The sequence below is a fragment of the Erpetoichthys calabaricus genome, chromosome 1 (genome assembly GCF_900747795.2).
Source record: "Erpetoichthys calabaricus chromosome 1, fErpCal1.3, whole genome shotgun sequence".
NCBI classification, from domain to species: Eukaryota; Metazoa; Chordata; class Cladistia; order Polypteriformes; family Polypteridae; genus Erpetoichthys; species Erpetoichthys calabaricus.
Genome location: NC_041394.2, coordinates 215,214,816 through 215,232,168, shown reverse-complemented (window position 1 = coordinate 215,232,168; position 17,353 = coordinate 215,214,816). Strand labels below are relative to the sequence as shown.

The following is a 17,353-nucleotide window of genomic DNA, read 5'->3' as shown; positions in this document are numbered from 1 at the left end:
AGCATTGTTGCCAGTTGATGAGATGAATGAATGGGTGGGGTTTTGAGTTGAGCTTATTACAGCTCTCAAATGTTTTCAGACTAGAATTCTCAAATGTGGCCATTTCCTAACTTACTTGTTTGGAAAAAAAATCAACATTATTGTATTTAGTGTAATTTAAACAAATAAACTATGTCAGTCTGAAATATTGCATACTTTTCTCTTTAATTGAATTAAAAGTAATTTAATATGGCATTCAGTCAAGTTCTACTTTAATAAAAATGTCTATTGTTTTCTAAATAGCTAAGGGGCGATTATCAGATTTCGATGCTGTAACATATTATGTCTCCCCTCTAAATTAAACGCACTCCTCATATAAATAGTCCAACAATTGTTTCATACCTTTTAATATTTTTCAATCTTAGTAAAAATTACATTAGAAATACATAAATGGCAGATTGTTTATATAAAATGATAGATAGATAGATAGATAGATAGATAGATAGATAGATAGATAGATAGATAGATAGATAGATAGACACTTTATTTGTTTTTATATAAAGTTTTTAAAATCCTTTCACTTTTGTACACTACACAGTCTTTAACTGTTAAAATTAGACCTTTCCTAAATGGTCTGATTAAATAGCTGCTACTTACAGAAAGTAATAAAATGTTTCAAATTTAAAAATGGATAGTACTTCAGCTTCACAGCTCGAGGGATTTGACTGTTATCCATTTTGTGAGAGGTTAGCACATTGTCCACTGTTCCCATGGGTTTTCTTTGAACTCTCCAGCATCAGCAGCTTATCTAAGTTATGTGAATTGCTTACTTTCATTTGTTCCCTTATGATGAATGTGAATGTGTTTGCATGTGTGTGCTTTAAAGGACTGACATTCCATCCAGAGTTGGCTTCAACCATGTGTCAGGTGCTGGATAGCGCTTTGAGTACTGAGAAAAGCGCTATATAAATGTAATGAATTATTATTTTATTATTACCGGTAGAATAGCTATGTTAGCCCTGGCTAACTGAGATCTTGTACTAAACAAATCATGGTTTCAGGATGGATGGAGAGACAGAAGTTAGTGTTGATTACCATCAAGGAATGTGTTGCTATAGACTTCAGTCCTAATTAAAGCAGAACCCTTTAGGAGTGTTAGTTTTCAAGAATGGACCAACTAAATGAGTAAGTGTCTGTAAGAATGCTGATATGCCAGTGTTTGCAAGCTAGGGACAAGGACACAAGATCCAAATTGTGTGTATTGTCAACACCTACACAAAGTGCAAGTTTCAGATACAGTATTGTTTGGATTTAAGACTAGCACACTCAAATTCCATATTGTAAAGTGAAGAACATTAACATATGATTAAATGAACAACCTGAGCAAATCCTGAAAATGTCTGTTAAAATGACTGAAATGGAGAGAAAGAGAATGGAAAAGGCTATTTTATTTATGTTGAACTCCAGTTCCCTAAAGCCGCGTTTTCTCAAATAACTTCCCTGACATAAAGATTATTTCCATGCTGAAAAGGAAAGATTAAAGACACAGCATTTCAGATGTACAGCTTTTTCTGAAGAAGGTTTTTGCAATTTTCTCATTATCGTGTTATTGTTATGTTCTTTTAGTCATATTCCTTTTCTTTTACACGTTGAACCTAAGGGATGGCGGGGCCCCCAGACACTACATCTGTAAGACTGCTATCTAGGGGTGGAGAACTTCAATGCCTGTTTGACTCACTTGCATATGGATGTTTGATTAGTTGTATGTATATATTTTGATATTATGTTTTTTTGGAATTTCTGCTCTCGTTTAACTACTTGCATAATTTCTCATCTTATAAGTACTTGCACAGTGTACTTTACGTACCAGCGTTAAAATAGCTATTCATATGCATGCTGGAGAGGTTGTAATATAAAATATTGCAATAATTTTAAATTGTACATGTTTTTAATGTAATTTAATACCATATTACTAAATAGTATGACACAGTCTAGGACTATCTGAAAATAAACCTGATCCACTTCTTCAGTGCTCATTCGTTACCAGTCACATTTTCATCCACTGCAGGATTTGCACATGTATCACATTTCATTCAGTTGTTGAATGTTCCTTGCAGACAAAGTCATTGCAAGAACATCTCATCGTTGTCATACATACTCAGATACCCGCATTGTGCACCAAATCCACCATATGGAAGTTGTGATTGTGCATGCACTCATAAAACTGGCTGGGGACACACTGGAGGGAAACCATTATGACACTGTACTTATTATGAATCAAGTCAAGGATAGATGGCAGATGCTGCCGACAGGTTCAAGTAAAAGGACGCTGGACAAAAATAACTGAGATTGGTGTACAAAATACACCAAGTAGTTAAGGGTTAAAGATATGCTTTAGGATTTCAGAGTTTAGGTTTGTTATTTTTGACTTGTATTTTGATTATTTTTGACAGTTTTATAAATAAGCTTTATTATTAATAAAAACTCTGTTTTTCTTCTTTGAGCCAGGGGTTTTCTCAATTCATCTCTTCCTCTTAGTGTTTGTAATTTGGCCTTTTTTTGTATGCATGCCTCAAATTCTGCTACTTGAGTTTGAAGCCAGGTTTACTTTATTTGTATGCCTCCCTGGAGCTGTAAGGCCTAGTCTGGAGGTGAAGTCTCTTTTTTATTTTTGTGATGCTGGCAACTTTTAACACTAATAATGCTAAGCACCCATGAGTCAGGCCTGGAATTCTGCATAACACAACATAAAAGCTGCAGGCATGTGACTTTCTTTATTCCTGTGTGTACAGCAATGGGCATGTCTATAATTCAACTAAAAACTGAGTGGTGTCATCAAGCAGCATCATCACCAGATAACAAAATTTTGAAAATGTTCTATGCTCAAATCATTTTCATCTAAACTTTTTACATATGTCTCTTGGATAGCCTTGGAACTAAAATAATTTCTTACATTTTAATAGCAGATGTTGGAGTAATACCAAATGAGATAAGTGTGTATTTTGTAAAATCAGTGGTGATGTCTGATAGAACACTACTTACACAAAGATTTATTTTACTAAACTCAAGTGAAAGAATTTTAATCCACCCTTTTAGCTCAGTGGCAAAGTGATGTTCTATGTTATCTCAAATTGGAAAATATTCTGTTTTCTTTATGAAAACCTGTTTAGCGCTTTTTTTTAGAATACACACTGCTTATAAATACTTCTGTGCATATGGAAAGCCTGTGTGTTCTCCTGAGCTGCCTGGAGAGGGGAACAACAACAACAACAACAACATTATATAGCACATTTTCATACAACAATGTAGCTCAAAGTGCTGTTATTTTTTTCATAATTGCCAAATTAAAGTTTACTATATTCTTCATCTTCATCTTCTTTTTTCAGCTCTATTGTCACCAATTTGTGAAAGCAATAAAACTTCATTTAACATTTTAAATGGTGTACAGACTCAGATGAGCAATTTATAACCCCTTACATTATAAAAATCCCATATTGTTTACATCTTAAAGACCCATTCATATTGCCATATTTAATGTAATTTCAGAGATGTTCAAAACTTATTTAGAAAAATGGATCTGGCAGATAAATAAAGGCTATCAAAATCAGACTAGGTTTTTAATGGTTTTAGATTCAAATGGAAAATGCTTAATTTTCTGAGCTATGGCAAAGTCTTGATGTAAAGTAAATACATATCTGGTATTTCAAGATTTCTCTAACATGTTTGTTTAATGTTTCCCAGGCAAAAAAGGAAAAAACAATGGCAATATGTCGGGATGACTGGTAAAGGCTTTGTCCTGGTTGCTCAATGATTTGTTGATAAAACTATGAAATATGGCAGATGTTGGAGCAGTCACAATATCTGTGGGAATGACTGGGAGAGGTCAGAGTGTCTATAAATTGAGTGGGAATGGGATAAAGAAACAGCACAACTCTATTGTGTTTCACAACTACTTCACTGAAGATACTGTTCCCTGCATATTTAAAATGCTTTCTTTAGCACCACTGGTGGTGACTGGCTTAACAGTCTTCCCACCTCAGATGGTGTGATCAGAGATACACAATAATTACTGATCAATGCATCACTTTGGTCTGTAAGCTTGGATACTTTTTAACCCACATACACCTAGTTTACTTACATATCTAATTAAATTTTAGTACTAGAGCTAATTAAATAAATAAATGCTTGTTAAATGAAACCAGTGGCAGAAGGCTCTTTCCTACAAGTAAAGTCATTTGTACTTAGTATAATAAATTTCTTACTTACATGTCCCCTCTTAACAGCTGACAATAAAACAGGAACGATATATATATATATATATTATATATATATATATATATATTATAATGGATGGCAGGCAGGGACCCTAGTCCCTGCCAGAATGGACAATTGTTCAAGCTACATGCTCCCCTTATCTGCTAGGAGGCACCAGCCCTGGAGTGAGGTATACCAGCAGACACCAGCAGGGTATGATGGAAGTTGTAGTCCTGTAGAGCAGCCATGTTGGGGTCTCTGGGTGCCATCATAGGGTGCTAGTAGGAGCGGTGCTTCCATCGGGTTATGTACTCTAGGGTCCAAGATAAAAAAATAGCCTCTCGATTTTATCCACGCAAGGCAATGTCAGGTGAAAGCAGGACACCAGGAAGTGCTGCCGGAACAGGAACCAGATACGCCTGGAGTGCTTCTGGGCGCAAGGGCGGCACTTCCGCCACACTAGGAAGTGCTGCCGAAAGAATCAGGGAGCACCAGGAACAAATCCGGGAGTGCCATAAAAGGGGCCACCTCACTCCACTCAGGGAGCCGGAGTCAGGTGGAAGATGACAGAGCTTGCGACAGAAGTAGTAGAGGGGGCAGAAGAAAAGGAAGTTTAAAGGAATGTGAGCTGTATTGGGCCGAGTATTGTATTGTGTTGTGTTGTGTTCCCAGAAATAAAATGTGTGTGCTTTTCGACATCTGGAGTCTGTGTCTGTCTGTGTCGAGGCTGATCTTCCACAAAACAGCAGAAAACCCAGTACAATAAGGTCCAAAAATGACTTAAAGTAAATGACAAGGCACATGAGGGAGCAAAATTCACCAATGTGGCCAAACAGTAAGTATTAAGCAACTAGAATTCAGGTTGGTTCAAAGTAAATGCCAACTTCCATTACCTGTAGTCCTTTCATGTGGTCTAACTGGAAGGAGCAGGAGATTATGGTAGAAGAAAAAGTGGTGTCACAGCTATTCCATTCCAGAAGCTTCTGGATTCTGGACAGATGAACAATGTGTTGGCATCCTCTCTTGGTTCAGGGTGGTAGTGCTTATATTACCAGAATCCATGATGATGATTCCAAAGCACTCATGAATGATGATATACAGTATATTTGTGCTTAAGATTGACTGTTCAGTGGTCTTCCATCATGTGGGTAAAAACCATCTGTGAATCTACTGGTGCAAGTGCTAATGACCTTGTAGTGTTTACTAGAAGGGAAGAGTGAGAAAAGTGGCTCAGCAGAATGTCTCAGGTCTTTTATCATCCTGTGTGCCTGCCACTGAAGACATTCAGTGTTGTATGTTTGTCATGAAGATAAGTTAGAGGGGTGGCAGTAACATTCTGTGCCACCTTCACCAACCTCTGCTGGGCCTTATAATCCTGAGCCAAAAAGGCATCGTGCCAAGATGTTACATAGCCAGAGAGTATGAACTTCACTGTGCAGTGGTAGAAGTTAAAGAGAATAGATGGAGAAATCCAAGCTGTCCTCAGACATATGAGGAAGTAGAGGTACTGGTGAGCTATTTTGGCAAGAGAAGAAATGTGCTGTGCCCACATCAGTTCATTGATTATAGTCATTCCAAGAAATTTAAAGCTGCTCAATGGTGATCATTAGAAATTTTTGGGAATTTCACTGAACCAGGTGAAATGCATTGAAGTCTCTGGGGAAAGAGAAACTGAATTAGATTTGAGGAGATTACAATAGTGCAATGGCATTTTAAGTATCTCTGAGGGCCAGGGAAGCATCTGCCAACTTTTACTGGACTGATCATTGTGGCCAAAAATGTGACCTAAGTTGTGAGGCTAAGTTGTGCTATCCACTGGCACATATCGGGCTGCCTTGTCCCTTTCTAGATCCAGTTCAGTTACAGTGGAAAAAATAGTTTCACACAGACAGAAGTCAGAGAGATATGCTGGATCAACTGTGGTCCATATCTCACAGTAATAAAAAAAACCCTTTAAAAGTGATGGATTGAGTGATGCAGTCATCTTAACCCATCTAAGATCCTTGCTAGTGATCTGAGTATTATAGCCCTGACACTCTACAGGAGGACAGTTCTCTACAACAGCGGTTCTAAAACTATGCACAATGGTGCCCCTTCAAGAAGAGAGATAAAATAATTTAACACTAGAAGTGCCATGGCTGTCTCCAATTGGCAGTGATGTTTTAATTCTTTAATTATTTTATCATTGTGCATGTCATGCCCCTGTCCTTACTTGACTTTTTGCTTCATTTCAAATGCCCAAGTTGTTGCAACTCTGAAATTCTATTCTGAAAACATAATTGATTATGTTTTTCTTTGTTTTTTTTTTGTTTTTTTTACAAGAAAGACCCGCTATTACCACCAATAGAGATGCTGCTGAATGTTGGTACCCAGGTATGAATTGCTGTCTTTCTCCACCGTCTTTCACTCAACTTCATTTGCATATCCTCTTTACCTTGACAAATCCTCTCCTGCCGCTCTTATCAATGTAACTGAATGTTGTTTACCAAATGTGATATGCTGTCTGTCTTCAGCAGACAACTATGAAATAGTCAATGAAAAATATCACACTTATAATTATTATTTCAGTTGGGTAAAAACAGGACTATAAACTCACGTGAGATGGCATCTCAATGTGTTTCACACTCTGTGGAACACAAAGTACACAACCAACCTGAATTTGATGTGGGGAAGGGAGAACAAGCGAAGTGGGATGATCTGAAGGGCGAGAATAAATGGTGGGCTTTCTTTGTGATAATAGAAGGACCAATGCAATAAGGTACTTTTAGCAAAAAAATGGAGTGGTTGCTGCACTTAAAAGCATTGTAAATATATTCTTCTTTTTTACTGTCTTTTCTTGTCTTAATATCTCCGCTGTGGCTACTGGGGAGGGATATATGTCTCTAGTATGACTGCAATTCTAAAATAATTCATTCCGGGGAATAAGTGCCCCCTGCTGTATACACAGTTGCTGACATTACCATGTGTGTTATGCTAAAGAACTAAAGGCAAGCCCAGTCTTAAAAAATGGAATATGACCAGGAGATGAAACTTGTGTCCAGGTCAGAAACAGGGTTCACTACCAAAAGATTAAGAAGTTTAAAATTGCTAAAACTAAAAATGTTTTCCCAAAAACATTAGTCACAAAATATAAGCCAAAATCTTGAATATCTGAATTTCATAAACCCTCAATATACTAAAACATCAGGGAGCTGTCACTAACAGCAATATGGCGGCTGCTAGGGCTATCAGGTCAAATGTCACTATTTGAATGTAATTCAAATGTATTACAAATAAATCTTATTTGAAGGCAAAAGCTAATATTCAAATGATATGATTCAAATGGTGAGTCAGACTCAGATCAGTCTTGAAGGGGGGAGGTGAATGGAGTTTTAGTCCTGTAGGTGCTATAATGTAAAAGAGAGTCACCAGTTCTGTTAGGTAATTGCACAGTCTCATTATTTTTACAGAACTACTGTTTTCTTTTAGGTGACTTTGCTATCACTCTTACAGTGGACTTACTATAAAAAAAGCCAAGAAATTAGAATTACAGCAATGATTCTGCACATACATTACAGGTCAAAAGGAGTATGTAAAAAAATTCTACGAAACAAAGATAATTTCAAAAATGATGAAATGAGGAATAAACAGTAAAAATCTAATTTACATTATTATTTGGTGTGACCACACTTTGCCTTTAAAATTGCATCCCTTCTCCAAAATCATGCAATTTTACAAATGAGCTGGTAGTTTGTTCTAGTGTCTTAGCAAAGTTGACACAGTTCCACTGCAGAATTTTGCTGTCTCACATACAGTACTTCTGTCTCCGCAAGGAATCTCATAGCGGCTCAAAGATGTTGAGATCTGTGGGGACCACACCATCTGTTGCAGGATTTTCGGTTCCCTTTTTTGCTGCAGCTAGTTTTTAATAATTTCAGTGTGAGTGTCATTGTCATGCTGCAAAATGAAGTTGGGACCATTCAGACATCTCCCAGATGGTAGTGCAAAATATATAACATTCTGCCTGTAGTACTTTTCAGCAGTAAGGATTCCATGAATTTGGATCAGATCACCAACTCCATTTGCAGAAATGTACCACCAACCATGTGGCATTCTCCAGGTCTTCTATGGACAAAATACTTCCTGTTTGAACCAAAAAAATTTAAAATTTTGACTTGTCAGTGTGGAGCAGCTGCTGACATTATTCAGCACTTTAGTCTTATGTTTCTGTGCACAGGTGAGTCTCTCAGGTTTGTTTTCACAATGTCAGTTCAATGATCTTTTGTCAGCTGCACTCAGTTTCCATGGCCATGCACCACGATCAACCTTGCCCGTTTCCTTGAGCTTCTTCAAAGAAGCTTGGACAGCACTCCTTGAAGCTTCTGTCTGTTACAAAATTTGTGCTTGGAAGACACTTTGCTGATACAGGATGACTACCTTGTATCTTGTTGCTATGCTCAATCTTTCCACAGTTTTGTAAACATTGATGATTTGAAGGTTAAACTGTTACATCAGCCACACCCTCACATTTAACGTGATTGTTCTTTTCCCTTTTCCCATTTTGGTTCCTTCTACAACCATTTAGAGACTTATAAAACTAATCAAGTTTTGATCTGAAAATTGTCACTTAATTAATATGCTATGCCCTTTAACAAAAAGCAAACATTTCTATGAAACATTTATATTTTTAGAAAATTAACTTTTGGAAATCTACTCTCCTCTTCTGCCACACTAATGAGGAAAACAAAAATAAACATCTAAGGCAAAATGTATGTAAAAATGTAGGGTGCAAAAGACATTTGCATAGTACTATACACATGCTATATTTGTGTATACAGTATGTAAAGTAGTTAGTGTAGGGTGGTGTCAGAGTGCATTTCCAAAGGAAAAAAGTCATTAAGAGTCTAAGAAATGTATGATCCCAGCCTGAGAAGGAGCTTAGCTTTTTGTGATTTTCTTTGAGTGAATTGAAAGCCCTGTGAAAGAGCACATACAGAGAGATCCGTGTGGCTACGATCAAGGGATGTGAAGTGTTCTACAACAGGCTTTGTTAGGTCTTTGATTTTAACAGTGCACTGGAAATTACTTCACATTTTCCCATTATATATAATGTGTGTATGTGTACGAACACAAGCGCGCGCGCACACACACACACACACACACACACACACACACACACGCACACACGCACACACGCACACACGCACACAACATATACCGTAAATTAAAGGCATTTTTTTTAGTAGTTTATGCATATAATGAAGGTCCTTCAGAAATTATGAGTATTTAAAATGTGTTGGGAATTCATTCAGTACAAAACATAAAACTGCTACAATTTTTTAGTTAGCTGGCCAATAATTTAAATAGCTGGAGAAATCAGTATATTTGCTGTCTCTTTTATCAATGTCTTCTTCTTCTTTCGGCTGCTCCCGTTAGGGGTTGCCACAGCGGACACCCATCACCTGCATGTCCTCTCTCACCACATCCATAAACTTTCTCTTAAGCCTTCCTCTTTTTCTCTTCCCTGGCAGCTCTATCCTTAGCATCCTTCTCCCAATATACTCAGCATCTCTCCTCTGCACATGTCCAAACCAACGCAATCTCTCCTCTCTGACTTTGTCTCCCAACCGTCCAACTTGAGCTGACCCTCTAATGTACTCATTTCTAATCCTATCCATCCTCGTCACACCCAATGCAAATCTTAGCATCTTTAACTCTGCCACCTCCAGGTCTGTTTTCCCTGCTTTCTGGTCAGTGCCACCATCTCCAACCCATATAACATAGCTGGTCTCACTACCGTCCTGTAGACCTTTCCCTTTCACTCTTGTGGATACCCGTCTGTCACAAATTACTCCTGACACTCTTCTCCACCCATTCCACCCTGCCTGCACTCTTTTTCACCTCTCTTCCACAATCCCCATTACTCTGTATTGTTGATCCCAAGTATTTAAACTCATTCACCTTTGCCAACTCTACTCCTTGCATCCTCACCATTCCACTGATCTCCCTCTCATTTACACACATGTATTCTGTCTTGTTCCTACTGACCTTCATTCCTCTCTTCTCTAGAGTATATCTCCACCTCTCCAGGGTCTCCTCAACATGCTTCATACTATCGCTACAGATCACAATGTCATCAGCAAACATCATAGTCCACGGGTACTCCTGTCTAATCTGGTAACCTGTCCATCACCATTGCAAATAAGAAAGGGCTCAGAGCCAATCCCTGATGTAATCCCACCTCTACCTTGAATTCATCCCTCACTCCTACCGCAGACCTCACCACGGTCACACTTTCCTCATACTGTACATATCCTGTACAACTTTTACATACTTCTCTGCCACTCTCGACTTCCTCATACAATACCACAACTCCTCTCGAGGCACCCTGTCGTATGCTTTCTCCAGGTCTACAAAGACGCAATGCAACTACTTCTGGCCTTCTCTATACTTCTCCATCAACACCCTCAGAGCAAACATTGCATCTGTGGTGCTCTTTCTTGGCATGAAACCATACTGCTTCTCACTAATCATCATGACCCTTCTTCACCTAGCTTCCACTACTCTTTCCCATAACTTCATGCTGTGGCTCATCAATTTTATCCCCCTGTAGTTACTACAGTCCTGCACATCCCCCCTTATTCTTAAATATCTGCACCATTGCACTTCTTCTCCACTCCTCAGGCACTCTCTCACTTTCCAAGATTCCATTAAACAATCTGGTTAGAAACTGCACTGCCATCTGTCCTAAACACCTCCATGCTTCCACGGGTATGTCAATGGGATGAACAGCCTTTCCATTTTTCATCCTCTCCATTGCTGTCCTTACTTCCTCCTTGCTAATCCATTGCACTTCCTGATTCACTATTTCCACATCATCCAACCTCTTCTCTCTCTCGTTCTCTTCATTCATCAGCCTCTCAAAATACTCTTTCCATCTGCTCAACACACTCTTCTTGTTTGTGAGTACAATTCCATCTTTATCCTTTATTACCCTAACTTGCTGCACATCTTTCCCAGCTCGGTCCCTCTGTCTAGCCAATCGGTACAGGTCCTTTTCTCCCTCTTTAGTGTCCAACTTCTGATACAACTCATCATACGCCTTTTCTTTAGCCTTCGCAACCTCTCCCTTCACCTTGCACCTTATCTCCTTGTACTCGTGTCTATTTCCTGCATCTCTCTGACTATTCCACTTTTTCTTTGCCATTCTCTACCTCTATATACTCTCCTGTACTTCCCCATTCCACCACCAGGTTTCCATTTCCTCCTTCCACTGTCCAGATGTCACACCAAGCACCCTTCTTGCTGCCACCCTTGCTACATCTGCTGTAGTTTCCCAACTGTCTGGAAACTCTTCACTACCACCCAGTGCCTGTCTCACCTCCTCCCTAAACTCAACCTTGCAGTCTTCCTTTTTCAACTTCCACCATTTGATCCTTGGTTCTGCCCTCACTCTTCCTCTTCTTGATCTCCAACATCATCCTACTTTCTCTTTTATCAATGTGTGCATTCAAAATTGTTCTGCAGTGTATTTTTCCCTCAAAGTGTTATGATACAGCTTGTATTGGTTTATATCATGCTATGTAGTATTTCATCTAGCATATTCAATTTCAAACTGATGATGAATGCCTCCCTAAAATATATATTTTTTTTAATTACTGAAAAACATTTACAGTATACTACCTTTATAAGTGAGTTAAATCTATCCTTTCTAAACTGTAGTTTATATTCAGAAATTAATTATTTCTTTATAAAATACAGTAAAACCTTGATTATCCATCACTCGATTAACCATCAGTCTCCATTAACAGTCAGGGCCAAAAAAAAAAAACATACCTTCAGTTTTAATAGCATTTTATAAATTTTCTCTATTGTTATAATTAATCTACTATACATTGTTACTATACATATGTAATTCAACTCCAGGAATGTGTGGGATTCATACTTTGTTTCTATTTCTTAGAACTGCCCTTACTACACTTCCAAATAATTTTAAAAGCAAAAGAGGAAGAATAAAAAAAATTGATTACCGTAAGGGGTTTCCTCTAGGGAAAAAGAGGAGGACACAGTTTCAGGGAAAGTACATAAACTGAACTTTATTAACCTCATGTTAAATAAAAGAGGGAGACCAGTCATATAGCACTAATACTCTTTCATCAATATTACAGTTTATCTACCACTTATTCCAACACTGTGTAAATGGGTATGTTCATGTTTACACTTACACAATCCAATTTAGATTTGCCAATATGATTAACCTATAGCCCTTTAGGATATGGCAGGAAAACCTACACAAGCATGCACAAGAACAAGCAACCTACACAAGCCACAACTCAGCAACACTGCCCTTCATGACATTGTGCCACCAACTGATTGCATGCGTGCACTGGATTGTGCCCAGAATCAGATCATTGCACCACCTTTAACAGAATGTATTTGAAAGGGACCTCAAAAGAAGTGGAGCTCCACATAGGATGGAAATTCTTTTTATTGCTATCTTCACATCAGAAGAAGAGGATGAACAGCTGCAATAAAAGACATACCCAAATATCCAATGCCAGTCTGATGACAGAGACTGAATGTAGGAATATACTAGAGACCGAGATTTACATCATGGCATTTGCAAAATATTTAGTATAACAGTTACAAAAGACATGATGATACTCATTGGCAGATTACTTAAAACCCACTAATTTCGGTACTTTGTCAGCAAAATAAAGAAGGAACCCAGAGGGTGGCTCTAACAATTCCAAGATACTGTGTCTATATGCAAAGCCACAATGGATTCAAAAGTATCTGATCTGATCCCTTTATTTTCTGCACATTTCTCTTGCAGTGCAGATTTCATTTTAAATTGATAAATTTGCCATTTTTGCCTATCAATCTGCACTAAATAACCTATAATAATTCAAAAAGGCTTTTAAATTTACTAAAAATCAAAAACTAAAATCACTCATTTATATAAATTTTCAGACTCTTAATTCTGTATTTTGTCCCTTTGGCAGCAATTACAGCTTCAAGTCTTCTTGGGTTTTTACAAGCTTTGCACACCTCAATTTGGTCAGTTTATCCAAATTCATCCTTACAAACCCTCTCAAGTCCCATTAGATTGGATGGGAAGCATCTGTAAACTGCCATCTTCAGGCTTCTCTACAAATGGTTTAAGTCAGGGCCTTTGGTAAGCCACTTTAAGGCAAGCCAGAGACTTGTTCTGAAGCCACTCCAGTGCTGTCTTGGCTGTATGATTTTAATCATCATGCTGAAAGATGAACCATCACCCCAGTCTGAGGTTACATGCACTCTGGAGCAGGTTTTCTTCAAGGTCCACTCTGTATTTGGCTACATTTATCCTTCCCTCTATTCTAACCAGTCTCCTTGTCCCTACCACTGAGAAGCACCTCCATAGCATGATGCTGCCACCAATATGCTTTACCATCAGGATGGTATTTGGAAGATGATGAGCAGTGCCTGGTCTTCACCACACAAAGTTCATCATGAGTCAATTTTTAGACCGGGGTGTCTGCAGGTTTTTATTCTAACCACCTTCTTAATTAGTGACCTGTTTTTCCTGCTAATTAACTTCTTTTGCCTTAGATTTAATTAACTCGACTCAGACCCCTTAGTTCTTTCTATTTCCTTAAATAGCAGACAAACAATAATGAGACACAAAATGAGAAAACAGGTGACCAGCTAACCACGTTATCTGAAGATAAAGAAAGGTGAGGGTCTCGGTAAGGTTGATTTCTCAGGTCAATAATCAGAAACAGAAAATCAACACTTTGGGAAATGTCTGCTATAGCAGAATGAGAGCAGCAGCAAGCTATGGAATTAAGCAACGGGTTTAATTAACAGCAAGAACTGGCTTCTCATTAAGAAACTGGTTGGAGTTTGATGTTCCAGTTTAGCTGGTCATCTGTTGGCTCGTTTCACATCTCATTTCTGTTTGGCTGCTATTTAATGAAGAAACAAATCAATTCAGAGGACAGAATCCTTAAAAAGAGGGCTATTAAATGGAAGGGAAAAGGAGTTAATTAGCAGTGAAAACTGGTCACTGATTAGGAAAAGGGTTAGAATGAAAACCTTCAGCCATGGTGGCCCTCCAGGCCTGGAGTTCGACACCTGTGTTTTAGACCATGGAATCTTTTTACTTATGCTCTCAGAGTCTTTTAAATGCTATTTTTCAAACTGCAAGCAGGCTGTCATATTTGCCTGATTGATGATATGCTGCTGAGATGATTGTCCTTCCTCCCATCTCAGCAGAAAACCTTTAAATTCTGTTAGTGTGACCACTGAGTTTTTGGTCACCTTCCGTACTGAGGCCCCTCTTGCACAGTTGTTCAGTTTTGCCAGACAGGCAACTCTAGGAAGAGTCCTGGTGGCTCTAAGCTTCTTCCATTTCACAATTTTAAGGCCAGTGTGGTGACAGTCCTGGCAACACTCAAAACTTTAGGTCAAACTCAGAACTTTAACTTTGCCCTGATCTATGCATTACCACAACTTGATTGCGGAGGTCTACAGAGAGTTCCTTAAACTTCATGGCTCAGAAATTTCTCCTGACATTTAGTGTGCATTAAGGGACCTTATATACACAAGTGTGTGCCTTTCTAAACAATTTCCAGTCAATTCCATTTGCTGCAGGTGGACTCCAATCAAGTTCTAGACACATCATGAGCACAATTAAAGCAAACAGGATGCACTTAACTACAATCTGAAGTGCCATTGGAAAGGGTTAGAATATTTATGTAAATGTGCAACTTTAGTTTTTGATTTGTAATAAATCTGCAACCTTTCTGAAAACATGTTTTCATTTTGTCATTATGGGATATTGAGTATAGCCTGATGAGCAATAATGGCAAATATATTCATTGAAAAATAAATTTAGAACACAGTAAAGTATGTAGAAGGTGAAGCCTTCTGAATACTTTATGAATCCATGTATTCAAATGTCTCTCAATGGTTGAATTTGCAAATCCTCACTGTAAAATTTTAAATATAGGTCAGGTCACCGGTACAGTATGTTGCCGCACCCACCACACGACGAAACAACTCGGGATCCCGGTTGGCAACCCCCCCAGGCAGACATGCCTGTCCAGTCCCACCCTCTAGAAAAGACCCTCTATCTGCCGCAGCCAAGTGTTACGTGGGGATCCCCTTGGCCTGTCCAGCCATTCAGGTCCTCAACAGTGAGGATCCTGTGAGCCAGATCACCCTCAGGGAATCACAACACATGACCGTAGTGCCATAACTGACGCTCCTTCACAGTGCAGGTAATGTGCCTCATTTGGGACTCCACGAGCAACTGCTCCTTCAACACAAAGTCAAACCAGCGGTATCCAAGGATTCTCCAAAGAGACACAGTACCAAAGGAGTCCAGTATTCTTCTCAGGTCACTGGATAGCATACATGCCTCGCAACCATATAGAAAGACAGGAAGCACCAGGACTCTAAAGACTCGGACCCTCGTCCTTTTGCATAGATATCACGAGCGCCACACACCCCTTTCCAGCAACCTCATAAACCCCCCATGCTCTCCCAATCCGTCTACTGACTTCATTGGATGAGTCACCAGAGACAAGAATGTCAGTGTCGAGGTAAGTAAACCTCTCGACAAGGTTGACATTTAAATTTAAATATAGTCAATAACAAAATTTCAAATGTACAGTAATTGCTGTAATTATTAAATTAAAGTCACCATTCTCATTTAAAATATTTTTTTGTTCATTATTTCACATTAATCTCTAAAGCAGTTCCACACAGAAATATGAGAAAAACAAACAGGATAGTTTTCCACTGGACTAGTTATCAATGATGCAGTGAGTGGCATCACTTATTATTTCCACACAAATTACTGAATAGGTTTCTGTTGCTTTTACAAGTAGGTTTGGTAGTGGTTAATGTCAGTGACCAGTCACAACAATGTTCTTGTGCATTAAGATTAAGTGTTTAAAGTATAAATGAAAGCATGGTAAATTTGACAATTGCTCTTACAGTGTGCCATGTAAGGAAACATTACATTGTTATGGAGTGACAGAACCCTAATCTTTACAAATATTGAAAATGTATCACATTTATGGTTCTTCATCATCAGAAAGCTTATTATACATTTCTGTAAAAACATTTTTCAGAATCCCTGGACAATGGTAACAATACTCAAGAGTATCAATCTGTTAAAGACAGACAATCAATGTCCTAAACCTTTTGAGGAAGTTTTTTATGTTCTGCAAGTACTGCTGTGTTTGTAGCGAAATGTAGAACGCTCTTCATATGAGGGATTGGTTTATAGGTTTATGGAGTCATTGTAACAAATAAATGGAGGAAATGTTCATGTTTGCCACATGTTCATTTTTATCTCTGCATTATATGATGATAAAGGAAATAACACCTTATAAATTAAAGGTAACAGTATATATAATATTAATTACTGTAATAGTAGTAATAATAATAGTGCGGCTTTCTTATGAAAGGTCTTAATAATGCTTGGAAGAAATGAGGAAGAACATTAAGGGAAACAGAAGAGAACTGAAATGAAGATTGTAATGCCAAACTACTATGCTATTAAACAAAAATATGCCATTTCATGGCTTGGTTTTTTAAAAAGGTTTTAGAAGAAACAACATATTATAGCTTCCTACTGATGAAAAGTGCACATTTTTTGTGGAGCAAATAGAAACTGGATGTTTACATGGACGTACATCAGATATTTTAATTCTCCTACTGCTGCAGGTTAGCACTATATCTCAAAAGACTCATAAGATACTGTACTGGTAACAGTATAATTAGAAAATGGATTGGTGAGGTGACACCGTGGTGCAGCATTTATCCTCATTTTCTCATAAAGAATCCAGTATCCTGGGTTTGAAACCTACAACAACTTTTTAATCTGTGCAATTTTGTATGTTTTCCCTATTTCTTAGTTGTTTTTTCTCCGGGTGCTCTGGTTGGCCTCTCATATCCCAAATATATGAATGTGAGGTTGACCAACAACTACAAACTGGCCTTATATAAGTGTGCCCTACATTGGACTGGCACACCATCCACAGTTTACTCCTGCTGTGATGGGCACTGGTCCCCTGAAACACTCACCTGGATTAAGCTGGTCTGATAATGTTGTTATATCATTACTTACAAATTATTTTCCAGC

General features: G+C 38.2%; 1 protein-coding gene across 1 annotated transcript in view; it reads right to left on the bottom strand.

Annotated features, from left to right (window-relative positions):
- ccdc146 (coiled-coil domain containing 146) overlaps positions 1-17,353 on the bottom strand; it is a 159,501-nt gene that overhangs the window by 86,914 nt on the left and 55,234 nt on the right. The window lies entirely within an intron of this gene.